Raw genomic sequence first — 15,373 nt, 5'->3', positions numbered from 1 at the left:
GTTTCGCATTAAACGATCAAGTGTTCTGGGATTTCCATTCTTCTCAGAGTCAGCCACAGTTTGTTATGATCCACACAGTCAAATGCCTTAAAAAATATGGGTGGCTTACATCAAAGTTTGAGTGATGGAGAGAAGTAAATAGATTTGGTAGCCATTCTGTTCTGTGGAGGATAAGAGGCCAACATAAGGAGAGTTGACAGTGAAAGGTGGAAAAAGTAAAAGAATTAGCAAAATTTTAAGAGCTAATATCATAAATATGTCCTTATGTAAATATATACACATATACATGTGATAGGAAATTTTTAATAATTCACTGTTATAAAACATACAGGATTAATTATTAATCAACAATTATTTGTTGGTTTTCCATGGCATTTCTATGAAACCTACCCAGATGGGGGGAAAAGTATATTACCAACATCCCAAGTAATTTTCCACTGGCAGATACTGTCTGGCTGCACACAAATTAAACTGAAGCAAGAATTGTACAGTTGAGTTAGGGGGCGATTTTTAATGGTAATCAGGAAAAGCACAAAAACAATAGACTAGAATTTGGTGAATTTTTATAGAGTGAACATAGGAAAGCAATGTTTAAGATACAGAACATTACCAACACCTTAGAAACCTCCTTTGTACTTTGTCACCTTTCTCTCAAGTCCACTGTGCCAGGTGTCCCCAAGACCATGCCATGCTGGAACATTCTCTAAAGGGACTTGTTAGGTACCATCAAGTCGAGTACAACTCATAGCGACCCTATCAACAGTGGATCTGAATCCTATCTTATCATTCTCACAATCTCTGACACATTGAAGCTCATTGCTGAAGTTACTATGTCATTCCACATGGTTGAATCTTCCTCTCTTTTGCCATCCTTCCACCTTTCCAATCATGATCACTTCTCCAAGCCATAGTCTGTCTTAGCAGCATGCCCAAAGTATATGAGACGAAACTTATCATCTTTGCCTCCAAGGAGCACTCTGTCTACACTTTCTCCAAGACATATTTGTTTGTTCTTTTGACAGTCCATGGGATATACAGTACTCTTCTCCAGCACCACAGTTCAAAGGCATCAGTTCTTTTTCTGTCATCTCTATTCATTGTCTAGCTCTCAGATGCATAGCAAGTGATTGAAAAACTCATGGCTTGAATCAGGTGCACCTTAGTCCTCAAACTAACGTCATTGTTCCTCAATGATTTGGAGAGGTCCCTGTCTGCAGACTTGCTCATAGCAATATATCTCTTGAAGTACCAAGTGTATTGATTGTAGATCTAAGTAAGATGAAGTACTTGACAGTTTCTGTTTTTCGCTATCTGTCATGATGTTGACTCTTGGCCCAATTGTAAAAATTTTGTTAAGATGCAATCTATATTGAAGAACGCAGTCCTTGATTTTCTAAAACAAGCATTTCAAGTCTTCCTCATTTTTGGCAAGCAAGGTTGTGTCATCTGCATAATGAAGTTATTGATGAGTTCTCGTGGCCTAGTGGTAACAAGCTGCAGTGTACTCCTAAATGCACATGGCTCAAATCCACCAGCTTCTTTGTGAGAGAAGGAAGGGCGGTCATCTCCTTTGAAAACCTACTGAGGGTCAGCTGTGGGTTGGTTCCAACTCGACGGCACACAAAACAGGGAACTGTTTAATGGTCAAAGTCTCAGATGCCACCCAAGGGTGAATATTGCAAGCAAATCTCTCTTAAGGAGATTCTACCGTGCTAACAGTTTTCTACACAATCAGTATAGTTAAGTTTTTCCTGTTCTTAAACTTAACATAAAAAGAAATCACGTGATATGTGTTTCTGACTTCTATAGCTCACCGTTGTTTTTGAGAATTCACTCATTTCCGATGCTGAGTAGTATTCTCTCAAATAAACACACCACATTTTGCCTTCCCTGTGCTCTTCGCAATCCCTTGTTATGCATCAGAGAGTTGGACAATAACCAAGGAGGATAGAAGGAGAATTGATGCCTTTGAGCTGTGGTGCTGGAGAAGAGTATTGAGAATACCGTGGACTGCTAGGAAAACAAACAGATTTGTCCTGGAAAGGGTTAAACCGGGTGGCTCCTTGGAGGCAAGGATTCTGAGGCTCCGTCTAACATACTTTAGACATGTTGTGAGGAGAGACAGGTCCTTGGAGAAGGGCATCATGCTTGGGAGGGTGGAGGGACAGCGCAGGAGGGGAAGGCCCTCTATGAGGTGGATTGATTCAGTGACTGGGATAATTGGGATGGGAGTGTCAGAGACAGTGCGATTGGCACAGGACAGAGCGGAGTTTAGGGCTGTTGTACATAGGGTCGCTATGAGTCGCAAGTGACTTGACGGCACATAACAACAACAACATTGCTAATGGCCCCCGTTCTTGTCAATTTCTCACACCATGGTGGCTTGTGGTTTGCTGTGATGCTAGAAGTTTATGCCACCAGTATTTCAAATACTAGTAGACTCATCCATGGTGAAGAAATTTTGGTGGAGAAAGTAGACTAAGCAGGCTTGGCCATCCACTTTTAAAATAATGGAACCTTGAAAACCTTATGAATAGCTGCTCAGTGGTGTCTGACATAGTGTTAGAAAATGAAGCCTTCAGGTTGGAACATTGTTAAGACTAGAAAGAACTACCTCCTTACAGCAGAATCCACCTTAATGATATGGCTAGAGTAAAGCTTCAGGCCAATGAAGGAACATTGTTTACTGATGCAGCACAACTCCAAATAAAGGGAAACAAACAGCTGCCAACATTCATTTATGATTGAAATGTGGAATATATGAAGTATGAAACTTGGAAAATTAGGAGTTGTCAAAATGAAATGGAACATATAAGGATTTATATCCTAGGCATATTAGTGAGCTGAAATGCACTGGCGTTGGCCATTTTCAATTGGACAGTCAGACGGTCTCCTATGCCAGGAATGGAAAATTGAAGAGGAATGGTATGACAATCATCGCTAAAAAGAACATTTTACGATCTATCCTGAAGTACACTGCTGTGACACGGTAATGTCTATGCACATGCAATGAAGAATTGTTAAGACAGTATTATTTAAGTTTATGCACCAACTAAAGCCAGAGATGTAGAAATTGAGGATTTCTGCCAACTTTAACAGTGTGAATTTGATCGAATATGTAATCAAGATGTATTAGTAATAACTGGTGACTGGAATTCAGAAGTTTGGAAACAAAGGAAGACAGACTAATGGTTGGAAAATAGAGCCTTGTGGGAGAAACCAGGCTGGAGATTGCATGATAGAATTTTGTTTAACTTATTCATTGCAAATTGCATAGGAATCAAGTTAACTACATCTATGAAAAGAGACAGTGGGAAAGTTCAGTATCTTAACTAGAACAAGGCAAGGGCCAGGAGTGGAACAGATCAAAATGCCAAAATAGGACCTTGATTACATCCCACCTGAATTTCAAGATCATCTCAAGAAAAGATTTGACGCCTTGAACACTTTATGACTGAAGACCAGATAAGTTGTGAGATGACATACATGATGAAGGCAAAAGACAAAAAAGACCAAAATGGATATCAGAAGAGTCTTTGAAACTTGCTGTAGATTGTAGAGAAGTTATTAAGAAAGGAAGAAATTATTTAAGAGACCAAAACAGAAGATTTTAAAAGATGACAAAGCAATTTATTATAATGAAATGTGTAAAGTCCTGAAGTTAGAAAACAAAAGGGAAGAGCATGTTTAGCATTTCTCAAACTGCAAATTCAAGTCTTGAGTTGTAATACTGAAGCATTCTGTGGGGGAAATACTGAATGATTCTGGAAACACCAAAAGAATGGAAGGAATACACAGAGTCACTGTATCAAAAAGAATTGACTGATGCCCAGTTCTTTCAGAAGGTAGCATATGATCAAGAGCTAATGGTATTGAAGGAAGTAAAAACGGAACTGAAGGCAACACTTCAGAAATTGGCAGGATGCCATTTGAGATGTTACAGCAAACAGATATAGTGCTAGAAGTGCTCCTTGTCTCTCTGAAGAAATTTGGAAGAGTTTACTGACTAACCTACTGGACGAGATCCATTCTTGTGCTTGTACCAAAGAAAGGTGGCCCAGCAAAGTGCAGGAATTATCAAATTATATCATTATCAAAACACTAGTAAAATCTTGCTGGAAATAATGTTCCGAGCTGGAACAGAAGATCAGTAGAGAATTGCTAGATATTAAGCTGGATTCAGAAGAGGCAACACAACTAGAAATACCATTGATGATGTTGGATAGATCTTAAACAAAAGCAGAAAGTACTAGAAAAATATATACTTGTGTTTTATTGACTATGTAAAGGCATAGTCATATGGATCATAACAGGTTGTGGATAACATTGCAAAGACTAAGAATTGCACAGTATTTAATCGTCACCATTTGGAACCTGTGCATAGAATAAAAAGCAGTCATTTGAATAGAATAAGCCAATACTGCATGGTTTAAGATTAGGAAAGGTGTGCTTCAGAGTTGTGTTCTTTCACTATGTTGTTGTTGATTGTCTAGTCAGGGATGACTCAAGATCTGAAGCCTTTCTGTAACTATCGTCATTTATCCAAGTTCATAAACTTTTCAGAATATGTTGTTTAGGATGTGGATGCCACCATATCTATTGAAATTTTAGTGTAATATGAAAAGCTGGACTATGGCAGGGAAATGAGCCATCAAGATTGTATGAGGACTAATACACTAACAGGCTGGGATAAGCAGACAAGAATGCTTCAGAAGGACTTAAAACACACCAAGTGATGAATCTTAAAGCCTACATAGTCTTCAGTGTTAATCACACCATTATATAAAATAGAATTCTCAAAACTGCATCAGTAAGCAACATCATGGTAAATGGGTCAAGATTGAAGTTGTCACTTACTTCATTTTACTTGGATCTTTAATCAATACCCATGGAAACAGTCTAGAAATTAAAAGACATTGGATTAGGCAAATCTGCTGTCAAGAACCTCTTTTTGAGTTGCCTGACCTGAGTCATGGTATTTTCAGTTGTTTCATAAGCATTTGACAGTGAGTCAGAATTGACTGGATGGGACTCATCAACCATAATACCTAACAGCAGTATAGAATGGACTTAGAGTCTGGCTCATAGTAAGTGCTGCTTCTTGTAGGTAGGTGCTGTCAAGTTGGATCTGACTCACAGTGACCTTATGTACAGTAGAAGAAAACTGCTTCATCTTGCACCATCCTCACAACCTCCTGCATGCAAGCACTTTGCTGCAGTCACTGTGCCAGTCCACCTCCTTGCAGGTCTTCCTTGTTATCACTGATCTTCCACTTTTCCAAGAATGATGTCCTGGCCCTTGAAAGTACTGGCCCTTTTTTATAACATGCCCAAGTATGTGTGACAACATCTCATGGTTTTTGCTTCTAAAGAGCGCTCTGGTTGCCTTCTAAGACCAACTAACGTCTGTATTTTTTTCTATTCAATATTCTTCAGCAGCACCTTGGTTCAAAGGCATCAATACTGCTTTAGACTTATTCATTGTCTGATTTTCAGATACCTTTGGAAACTCACTACTTTTGAGTCGTTTCTGACTCATAGCAGTGCTCCATGAGGTTCCTGAGGCTGCTCTAGTAGTATTGTCCCATTTGGTTTTTTTTATTAGAAGTTTTGAGGAGAATGTTGAACCACTCTGAACAGGTAACTTCTAACCTTTGTCTGTAATTAAATGTACTAAATGGTTTCTAAGGTATCATCCATTTCTCACTTTGCTTTTAATCAGCTTCTCTAAATTGTGCTATGTTCTTGGGGTTCAGGGGCCAGAGACCCTGTGTTGGTGGTAGATGTTTGCCTTTACACTAAATGCTGAAATTTAATTACTAAGCTTAAATATCCCATGATTATATTGTGATTTTTGTTTATAGATGCCAGAAGTGGGTGGAGAATTGTAGGAGAGCTGACTTAGAAGATAAAACACCCGATCAGCTTAATAAACATTATCGGTTATGTGCCAAACACTTTGAGACCTCTATGATCTGTAGAACTGTAAGTAACGGAACGTTGTGTGTGCTTTTTCCTATCTCCTCACTTTCACACTTGGAATTCAGTTGGAAATGTAAATGTTTATCTGTCAATGTTGGAAGTTAGTCCCGTATTCCACTATATGTTTTCTTTAAAAAGAGGAAGATAAATTTGAACTGAATATCTATTTTGCGCTTAAAAGCTTGGTTTTTTTTAACTTGTTTGTTCCTAATATTCCATTTCTATTCACCAGAAGTAACCAGTTTTTAAAATTTCTTGTGTAGTTTTCAGAAAATTTTAGGTGATTATAAAAGTTTGTGTTTAACAGAAATTTGATGTTCTTATTTGGAGGATTTTTTCTAGAGCTTTTTTATGAGTGAAATCTTTGTTTAAAAATGAACATCTTTTAGTTTTTTAATTTTTTTTAAAAATAGTAATATTAGGACCAACTCTTAATTTTTATGTGTAGATACTACAGCAGGGAACAGTTCATAAAGGTAATATTAGAGGGAAATTTCCATCTGTAACTTAAAAGTTTACTTCAGAACATAGATCTCTTACACTGACTGCTGGTAACTGTGAACTTGGCCAGTTCACTTGTCCTCTCTTTGCGTCCCAGTTTCGAAGACATAGATAATTATGAGGTGCTTTGTGATTTTCTTTTTTTAAATTTTGATTCTGTTATTACTATGAGTCATACAAGATACAAATAGGGCATATTTGATAGAATGAAACACATTTGTAACACTTTAATAACTGAGAAGTTAGTTTTATGAGACAAACTATATTTATGTTTGATATGGCTCCACACAGTGACTGTATGGGCTGGTGTCAGAGTTGAAGTGGATAGCACAGGATAGGTCAGATCCATTGTTCATAGGTTGAGTCATGGTCGATTCAATGACACTTAATATCAGCAAAGTATCATCTCAGATACTGGGATAGATATAAGCTTGATTTGTAGAAAGTACACTATATATGTTATGCAGCAATTTATTTTGATATTTTTTTCAGATACATTTTGCAGAGGCATCAGAAATCTAAAGAATGATTGGGTTATTTTATTTCTCAAAATTAATTGAAGCAGATACTTGCGAAGTCACTGGGAGGTGAGCCAGTTCCGGTTCAACAATTTAATCACGAATATTTGAGGAATATTTTTGCCTTGTTTTATTAAAAGGGAATAACAATCAACTAAAATAAAGAGTTTTCATGTATTCAAAAGGCATACTTTTTATGTTCTTGTCACTAAGTAAGAATATCCCAAATTATTATTTTAAATATGCAAACCATACACATTTTTACATTTTGTATCTTGCTAGTAAATATGGTCTCCTCATTAGATCATTTTAACCAGATTAATGTGAGAAATTTAAAGTATATTTCACTTTAATATACTTTAGTCAGAAACTAGAAGAGAAAAATGAGCAATTTTTTTTGAATTATCAAATGATTCTTCAGTCTTGAATAAATAAATCCAAGTATGAGAAAATTTTCTTCCTACACATGCAGAATAAGGCACTACTATTAAAAATGCTGACTTTACTTGATAGTTAATATTCAGATATTTAAAAATGTTTTCATTTAGTTTCAGGTTTAAGATCAGTAGATATGACTAGTTAAGCCAAAGCCAAGTATTTTCTTCTTTTTGGTGGTAGAGTAAGATTACTTTGAGCTATATCCTCAAACATGATTCAACATTTAATGATTTAAGTCTTGATACTAAGTTAAAATTATTCATGGCTATTCAATTGAAAATAGCCTTTTTTGTATATATACTAATATTTTTTAAAAATTTAATGCATTTTACTTATATGTTTTCCAGACTGATAGATAAATGGTGATTGTGGCATATTTGCAAGTAGCTAATTAATTTTATTTGCATTTTTTTAGAATTCATTCTTTTATTCTTCCCCTCCTTTTTAATAAAATCTTGTGCTACATTGTTCGACTGTTTATGTCTGTGGTCTCAACTCCCGAAAAGCCTATTATATTAAGAATTTGGAAGTAAATACAATGGCATGTAGTAAGAAATTGGCTCCACTTTAAGGCATGCATAAAAAATATTATTAAAAATGTTTTGCTATATCCAAATGTGTTTCTTTATGCATAGAATGGTAAACTGTATCTTTAGTACATACATGCTAAGACAGAATTTTGATTGACATTATTAGACCAGTTGAATCTAACTTTTCCATCTTCAATACAAATTCCACTTTAAAGACAGACTTGAAAATGGAACTTTTAATTTATAATACAATTATGCCTATGTATAATATGGTGTTTGCACAAAATCCAAATCACATGATTTCCTTTTTTCATAGATTGCATTGTTGATGTTAAGCAGTATCTGGCTATAACTGACAGAATTTCAGGTGTTAACTGTGCATATGTTTGCTTACTTTTGGGACATTTGTGTAGTGGAAAAAAGGGGAAGCTTTGTGTGTGAAAGTTTTTTCTCCTTTTAGTGAGCATGTCTTTTCATCAATCCCTGACTAAAACTTACCAGTAGACTCAGAATCATTGGTCCGTATCTAGTAGCTGAATGTCATTAAGAAATGAGATTTTTCTTTTTAATATTATATGAAGCGTGGTATTAAACTAGAAAATATTTAATCCAATTAGAATTTTTTTTTCTAAATGTGTTTAACAGCTCTTTGGGGTAAAATCCAAGAAAGGGTATATATGGCAAATAATTATTCAGTAATAAAGTTTAAAGATAATGTGTTTTATATAGATAGTTGGAGTGGTGCATGTTGCTGTACACTTGGTAACTAGTCAAAAGGTTGCCAGTTTCAACTCCTCCACAGACACCTTAGAATACAGATCTGTCTAATTCCAAAAGGTCAGTCTCGAAAGGCTTTGGAGCAGTTCTACCCTACACAAGTGGAGTTTCCACAACATGCACTGGACTGGATGGGAACAAGCAATACTCTAAACTTCCCTGCCTAGAGTGAAAAAATTTAAGTCACTATTCTTATTTATGTAGTCTCTGAACTTAATTTATTAGTCAGTCTTGAAACAATCACTGCTTCCCAAGAAACTGTCTTTGAGTTAAAGGCTGTCTTTAATCATGGGAAGTTCAGGAAAAAGAGACTGCTTCTTTGAACTAGATAAAGCAGGTGTAGTAGTTGTTATCTAGTTGTTTCGTTCTTAATTCACTTCTTGCCCCTCCTTGGCCTCTTTTGGATTGGCTGTAAAATAACTGTCACCAACTAAGAGTGCATCCAGCCTCTAGGCAGTTTAGTAAGATCATTCTTCAAATATAAGATATTTTAATTGGAAGAAAATTTAGAATTATTTCTTTTAGTATTTGCAAAAATGTGTTTCAGTATATTGGTTTTGATAAAAGATGGTTTCAGATGACACACAAATCAATTTTCACTTTAGAAGTTCTAGAATATGTGTTAAAAATATAACTAACCCATCCATTAACATTGCTTAAGTCAGTGTTAACTGAAAAAAGAGGTTATGTAAAAGTACAGATAGTATAACTGAAAAGGCAACCATTATGACCTTTAGATGAATAATTTAATTTTGTGAGATGATGATCTAGTTCAATATCTGGATGTTACTCAGACTGTGACACTGAGGTTCAAAAAGGGAAAGAGTTGGCCAAGGTCTAATAATGAGTTACTGGTAGATTTTGAACTAGTTCTAAGCATTCTGAATCCTAAACCAGTATTCTTTTATTGTGCCTTGATCTCAGTAATATTAGCAAAAGCAAAATGAGCAGTAGAAAAAGGAATCGTTACTATAGAATATACAACAGGGTAGATCATTTGGGAGGTTTTTCTAATTGCTGGTAGATTTGATGGATCCAGGAAGGACAGTAAAATAGCTAGATGGCTGAATTAAAAATAGATATGCAGAATACAAATGCATTTTGTTTTTCACATCTGCCATTAATTCAGTTCCTTAATTTGTAGTAATAAATTTCTAGAAGAACAAGTTTTTTAAAATGTTTGAAATAATAGGCTGTTATAAACTGACATCAATTCCTGCAGATATCTACATTAAAGGTAGGGTTGAAATAGTGATAGGGGAATTCAATAACATAGTACTCGAGTTCTGTGGAATGTAGTCTTAGGAACCATCTCTTATTTATTAACACTTTTCTTTTTCAGAGTCCTTATCGGACAGTTCTTCGAGATAATGCTATACCAACAATATTTGATCTTACCAGTCATCTGAACAATCCACATAGTAGACACAGAAAACGAATAAAAGAATTGGTATGTCCGTCTGCTTTCAGCTCATCCCTACCCTACAATATTATGCATACATTTACATTAAAATTGATCCAAATTATTCTCTATTTTAAAGGTAGTGTTTGGGAAATGAATGCCTCAGTTATTGTTAATGTAGCCTGAATATAAGTGATTAGTTTGTTTTAGTATTTAAATGGAAATATTTCCCTCAGATTTACTTGGGCCCAAGAGTGCTATTAATTATAGGCCACTAATTCATTCTTGAGGAGGCTCTGGTGGCTTAATGGTAAAGAGTTGAGCTGCCAGTTCAAAGACATGCGATTCAAATCCACCAGCTGCTCTATGGGAAAAAGATGGACAATTTCTTTGCATGCTATTTACAGCTTCTGAAAACCCACTGGTGTTGATTTGGACTCGATAGTATACAACAACAACAACAATTAATTTTCTTTTTGGGAAGAAAGAAATGCTACTTTTCCTCCTGAGATCAGGAAAATGCAGTTTAAATTATGCTTCCAAAATTCAGCGTAAAGGGAAAATATTCTCAGCAGTTTTGAAAAACCTTTTTTATTATTCTAATGAGTTTTCATCACAGCTGTCATGTTTGTTTATTCTCTTGCTATTGATATTGCTAGATAACTTTAATGAAGTCAAGGAAATTCCTTCCTCATTCTATCTAGTATTCTGATTTTATCATAACTTTTTAAACTTATGGAACACTTTATTGTATCTACTAATAGGAGAGTTCAGGTTTTTCATTCTTTAGTGAATTACAGTGATGAATTATCTAATAGAGAACCATGTCTTTATTCTTATGAATGCTAACTGCAAGATACCAGTTTATTTTTTATATATTGTTGTTACATAGGGAGCGCTAGTGATACAGTCCTTAGACCTTTGTGCAGTTAACTCAAAGGTTTACACTTTTCTGGCACTTCGAATCCACCAGCTGCTCAGAGAGAAAGATGAGCAATCTTTTTCCAGTTTACAGTCTTTGAAACCCATTGGAGAGTCAGCTGTAAATCAGACCCAACTTGACAGCAGTATGAGAGAATTCTTGCTTATTTTATTTAGAATTTGACATTTATAACTTCTAGTGGATTGACCTAATTATGAGATTACTGGTCTATTCTAATTAGTTGGATAGCTCCTCGTCCTACTTTTTGCTTTTTAAGAAAAAAATGTATACTATAAAATATATACTATCTGATTTCTCAAAGCATTTGTGTTAGGTTTAGGGATCTAACAGTTTTTTATGCATTATATAGGGTAAATGGATGGTTTGTGACCTTTTGAATTAGTTCCCTATGCTGTGGTATATTTTCTTTAGCCAGTAAAGCCTGCAGTTATGATTTAGGTAAAAATAAAGTGAACTGCTGTGTTATTTTTTTTCTAACCAAGAACTTTATTTTAAGCTTAGAGTCATTAACAAATTATTGTTTAGACTTTCCTGCCATATGTCTGTTGTAAAAAAGATATTGCATGTCAAGAATTTATGGTGGTAGAAAAATTTTGTCTCAGAATATGCTTTTTACTTACAAGCCTACTATCTGAAAGGACAGTTTTCTTAAAGATGGTTTGTTGTTTTGTTTTCTTGTCATTTAGAGTGAAGATGAAATCAGGACACTGAAACAGAAAAAAAGTAAGTGATAGTGTTAATGGCTCAACTTCTGAATGCCTTTTTTAAAGGCCTTGCTCTGGTAAGGACAAATAAATGTGTTTTATGTCCAAAATACAACTTGAGAATGATGTGTGGTTGTGGTAGATGATGTCCTGTGATTTAGAATTATCTGTATTATTAACACCTCAGTTCACTTATCTTTATTGAATGCCATTGTGTCATATGCTTTGCCATGTCCAGGCCTCATAAAGGTAATGCCTCACTTTCTCCCTCAGATGATTTCAGTGTCGCAGGTACACACACTGTCCCAGTGTAAAAGAACGAATGGCAACATTAAGCACCTGAACAGACTCTCTAGCCACCTAATTTGTGGTGCATAATAAAGTCTCTAAATATTTAGAGAATAAGTGCATTGGGGTACTTAGCACATTTTGCAGGTGCTATTGCCTGAGTTATATCTCTAATGGATTAGAGTTAAAAGAAGCTCTTTTTGTTCTTATCAGTTATTATATTCCTCATCTTCCCCCTACTGCTACCATTATTACCATTATTACGAATAACATAACCTTTTATGAATGTTTCCTCTTGTGTCATTTTAAGTTTTTTACTTTCATAAATTTACTTAATTCTTGAAGTAGCCTTGAGTTAAGTACTATTTTTCCCTTTTAGGGAATTGCAATAATTTTGGTGCTTTGGAGCTTCTGATAACCCATGATAGTTAGAACATGAGCCTGAAGGGGTCTATAGAGACCACCACTTGCAAGATTGTGAGCTAATGGCAATAGAGAACCATTTAGGGATTTGTTAGTAAATAATGACATGGACAGAATTTTCATGTTACAGAAACTACATTGGAGGCAGGGAGGCCAGGTTGACTAAATACCAACCAAGAGTTAAAAGTAAGACAATGACAAGAGTAAACATGACATGATGGATTCAAGAACTCAAGACGTTTGTATACCTGTAGGTCTCATGTAAGGAAGGATACACAGGAGAGGAACTTACATTTCACCTTTTATTCTTTGGCTTCTCTGAAATTAGCATTCTTTTGAAAAATAATACCATCAGATTGTTGAAAGTGGAGCAATAATGGTGAGAGGGAGAAAGTGAAGATAGGAGGAAGAGAGAAAGAAGGAACCAAGATAGCCCACCTTCTGGGTTGTTAAAATCTGTATGCTCATGATAGACAGCTCACACCTAACTGGAGCTGAGTCTATTCTTTGGCACTCTCCTTGCAAACTAGAATAAAGCTTTTGCTGGCTGTGTGTTCACCATGTCAAACTCATCCTTAAATGCTCTGTAAGAGTTCATGTAATCTTTGGCAAGCTATGTATAGTCTTCACAATGTATAGATTTTTTTCACCTGGACTTTTGAGGCCTACACAAGATGTCTAAAACTTTTCTTCCATTATTTTTCTGCCACAGCCCCCCTAATTGTTTTTATTTTATTAGCCAGACCCTTTAGTCAAAGAAAACTTTATTTCAGAGCTCCCAGAACCATCACTGGACTGGATAATCTTCTGTGATGGCAGTTATAATTTTGCCCTCTAGGCTCCTTGGCAGCATTCCAGGCCAGCAGATGCCAGAGGCACTTCCCTGTGATCAGTTGTGACAATTTAAAAAAACACAGATGTCTTCTGGGGAGCAAAATCTCCCCACGTTGAAAACTGCTTCCAGGTCCATGACTATATGAATACAAGTGCTCCTTTGGATTGCTGAGGCTGTAAATCTGAATGGAAGGAGACTACCTAGCTTTCCCTTAAGGGTTTCTGGTGGATCTGAACCACCAGAGATGCCTTTAGACTAGCAGCACAATTTATTAAGGAAAGCTCACCAGGTCTCCCTCAGTAGACTATGATGTTGTTGTTGTGTACCATCAAGTCAGAGCCAACTCATAGCTGAGCTTCCAGCGGGTTTTCAGAGGCAGTTAATCGCACAGGAAGAGGTTGCCCATCCTTTTCCCATGGAGCAGCTGGAGGATATGAACCATGTGCTTTCAAGATTGCAGCAAGATTTTTGCCAGTAGGCCAGCAGATAGCTTCCTTAATAGACGTTGTTGTTTTTTGCCATCAAGTTGCTTGTGACTCATAGCAACCCTATGTAGTACAACAGTTCTGAACCCAGCTCTGTCCAGAGCCAGCCTCATTACCCCCATCACTGATTCATTTCATCTCATCCAGGGTCATCCTCTCTTGCACTGTCCCTCCACCCTTCCAAGCAAGATGTCCCTCTCCAAGGACTGGTCCCTCATTGCAGCATGCCCAAACTGTCAGACAGAGCATCAGAACCCTTGCCTTCAAGGAGCAGCTTGGTTTCACCATCTCTAGGATGAACCATTTGTTCTCCTGGCAGTCCATGATATATTCAATACTCCTCCAGCACCATAACTCAAAGACATCATTTCTTCTATTATCTTTAGACATTGTTGAGCTCTCTGATGCATAGCAAGTAATTGTGAAGACTGTGGCCTAGGTCGTCCCATCTTAGTCTCTCGACTGACATCATTGTTTTTCAGTACTCTGGAGAGGTCCTTGACAGCAGATTTTCTCAATGCAATTATTATTTTTTTTTTATTTTCTGGGTGTTGGTATCAAGAGTGTGTTGATTGTGGTGTAAATACAACATTTATATATCCTGGAAAATTAAAGAGTCCTTGTGACTTATTTTATTATGATAGTCACTTTACTGAGGTGTCTGGATCCAAATATCTCCAAGGTATGCCTGTGTAATTATGTACTGTATATGATAAAGACTTTTCTGAGGGCATGAACTGTTTGCAGTTATTCTGTGTAATTGATGAATTATCTTGTTAAATCAAAAGAAGCTATTTCTATCTTGTAACATGTATAGTATCTGCCTCTGTACTACTCCGGGGTGTGTGTGCATGAAAGAATGTTTTAGAATATACTATTTAAAGAAATAGAAAACTTAAATTCAGAGCAGTCAATTGAAACATTCTTCCAGTAGTTCTTAAATATCAGCTCATCAGAATCCCTTGAGGGATTGCTTTTGCTACCTATTAGAAGGCTCACTCTCAGAGTTTCTGATTTAGGAAGTTTTGAGTGGCACAAGAATCTGCCAGGTGGCACTGATGCTGCTGGTCTGGAGACCACTCTTGGAGAATCACTGGTCTAGTAGTTCAGTGAGCAGTAAAGGAGCACCTGCACCTGGGTTTTATTATTTAGGATTGTGTTGGTTGAAAATAGTGCTGTCTTTATTTAATCTTTAATCTCTATATCCCAGTCTCTGGATTAGTTAGGTACCCAGGAACTACTAAATGAATGAGTTTGTGGGTTTCATATATTTAATCAATCAAAAATGTGTATTTTATTTTGAATGATAGCTCATGAGCTTATTTTTAACTTAATTTTTTGTTTTCCAGTTGATGAAACTTCTGAACAACAGCAAACACATAAAGAAACAAACAACAGCAATGTTCAGAACCTCAGTGCAAAAGAAGGTGGTGAAGAACAGGATGAAGACATTTTGCCTTTAACTCTTGAAGAAAAGGAAAACAAAGAATACCTAAAATCTTTATTTGAAATTTTGATTCTTATGGGAAAGCAGAACATACCTCTGG

The 15,373-nt window shown here is 36.1% G+C and overlaps 1 long non-coding RNA gene across 1 annotated transcript in view; it reads left to right on the top strand.

Moving 5' to 3' along the window:
• Positions 1-15,373, top strand: part of LOC102852715 — a 20,894-nt gene extending 5,521 nt beyond the window's left edge. Inside the window, exons 2-5 of the long non-coding RNA XR_438850.1 lie at positions 5,865-5,985; positions 10,089-10,196; positions 11,778-11,814; positions 15,176-15,373. This is a non-coding gene — a long non-coding RNA (uncharacterized LOC102852715). The remainder of the gene's footprint in view (positions 1-5,864; positions 5,986-10,088; positions 10,197-11,777; positions 11,815-15,175) is intronic.

This window comes from Elephantulus edwardii, unplaced genomic scaffold, assembly GCF_000299155.1.
Source record: "Elephantulus edwardii isolate Elephantulus edwardi_28Jun2011 unplaced genomic scaffold, EleEdw1.0 scaffold00025, whole genome shotgun sequence".
NCBI classification, from domain to species: Eukaryota; Metazoa; Chordata; class Mammalia; order Macroscelidea; family Macroscelididae; genus Elephantulus; species Elephantulus edwardii.
Note: the sequence above shows the minus strand (reverse complement) of the source record. Positions and strands in the feature narration are given on the sequence as shown.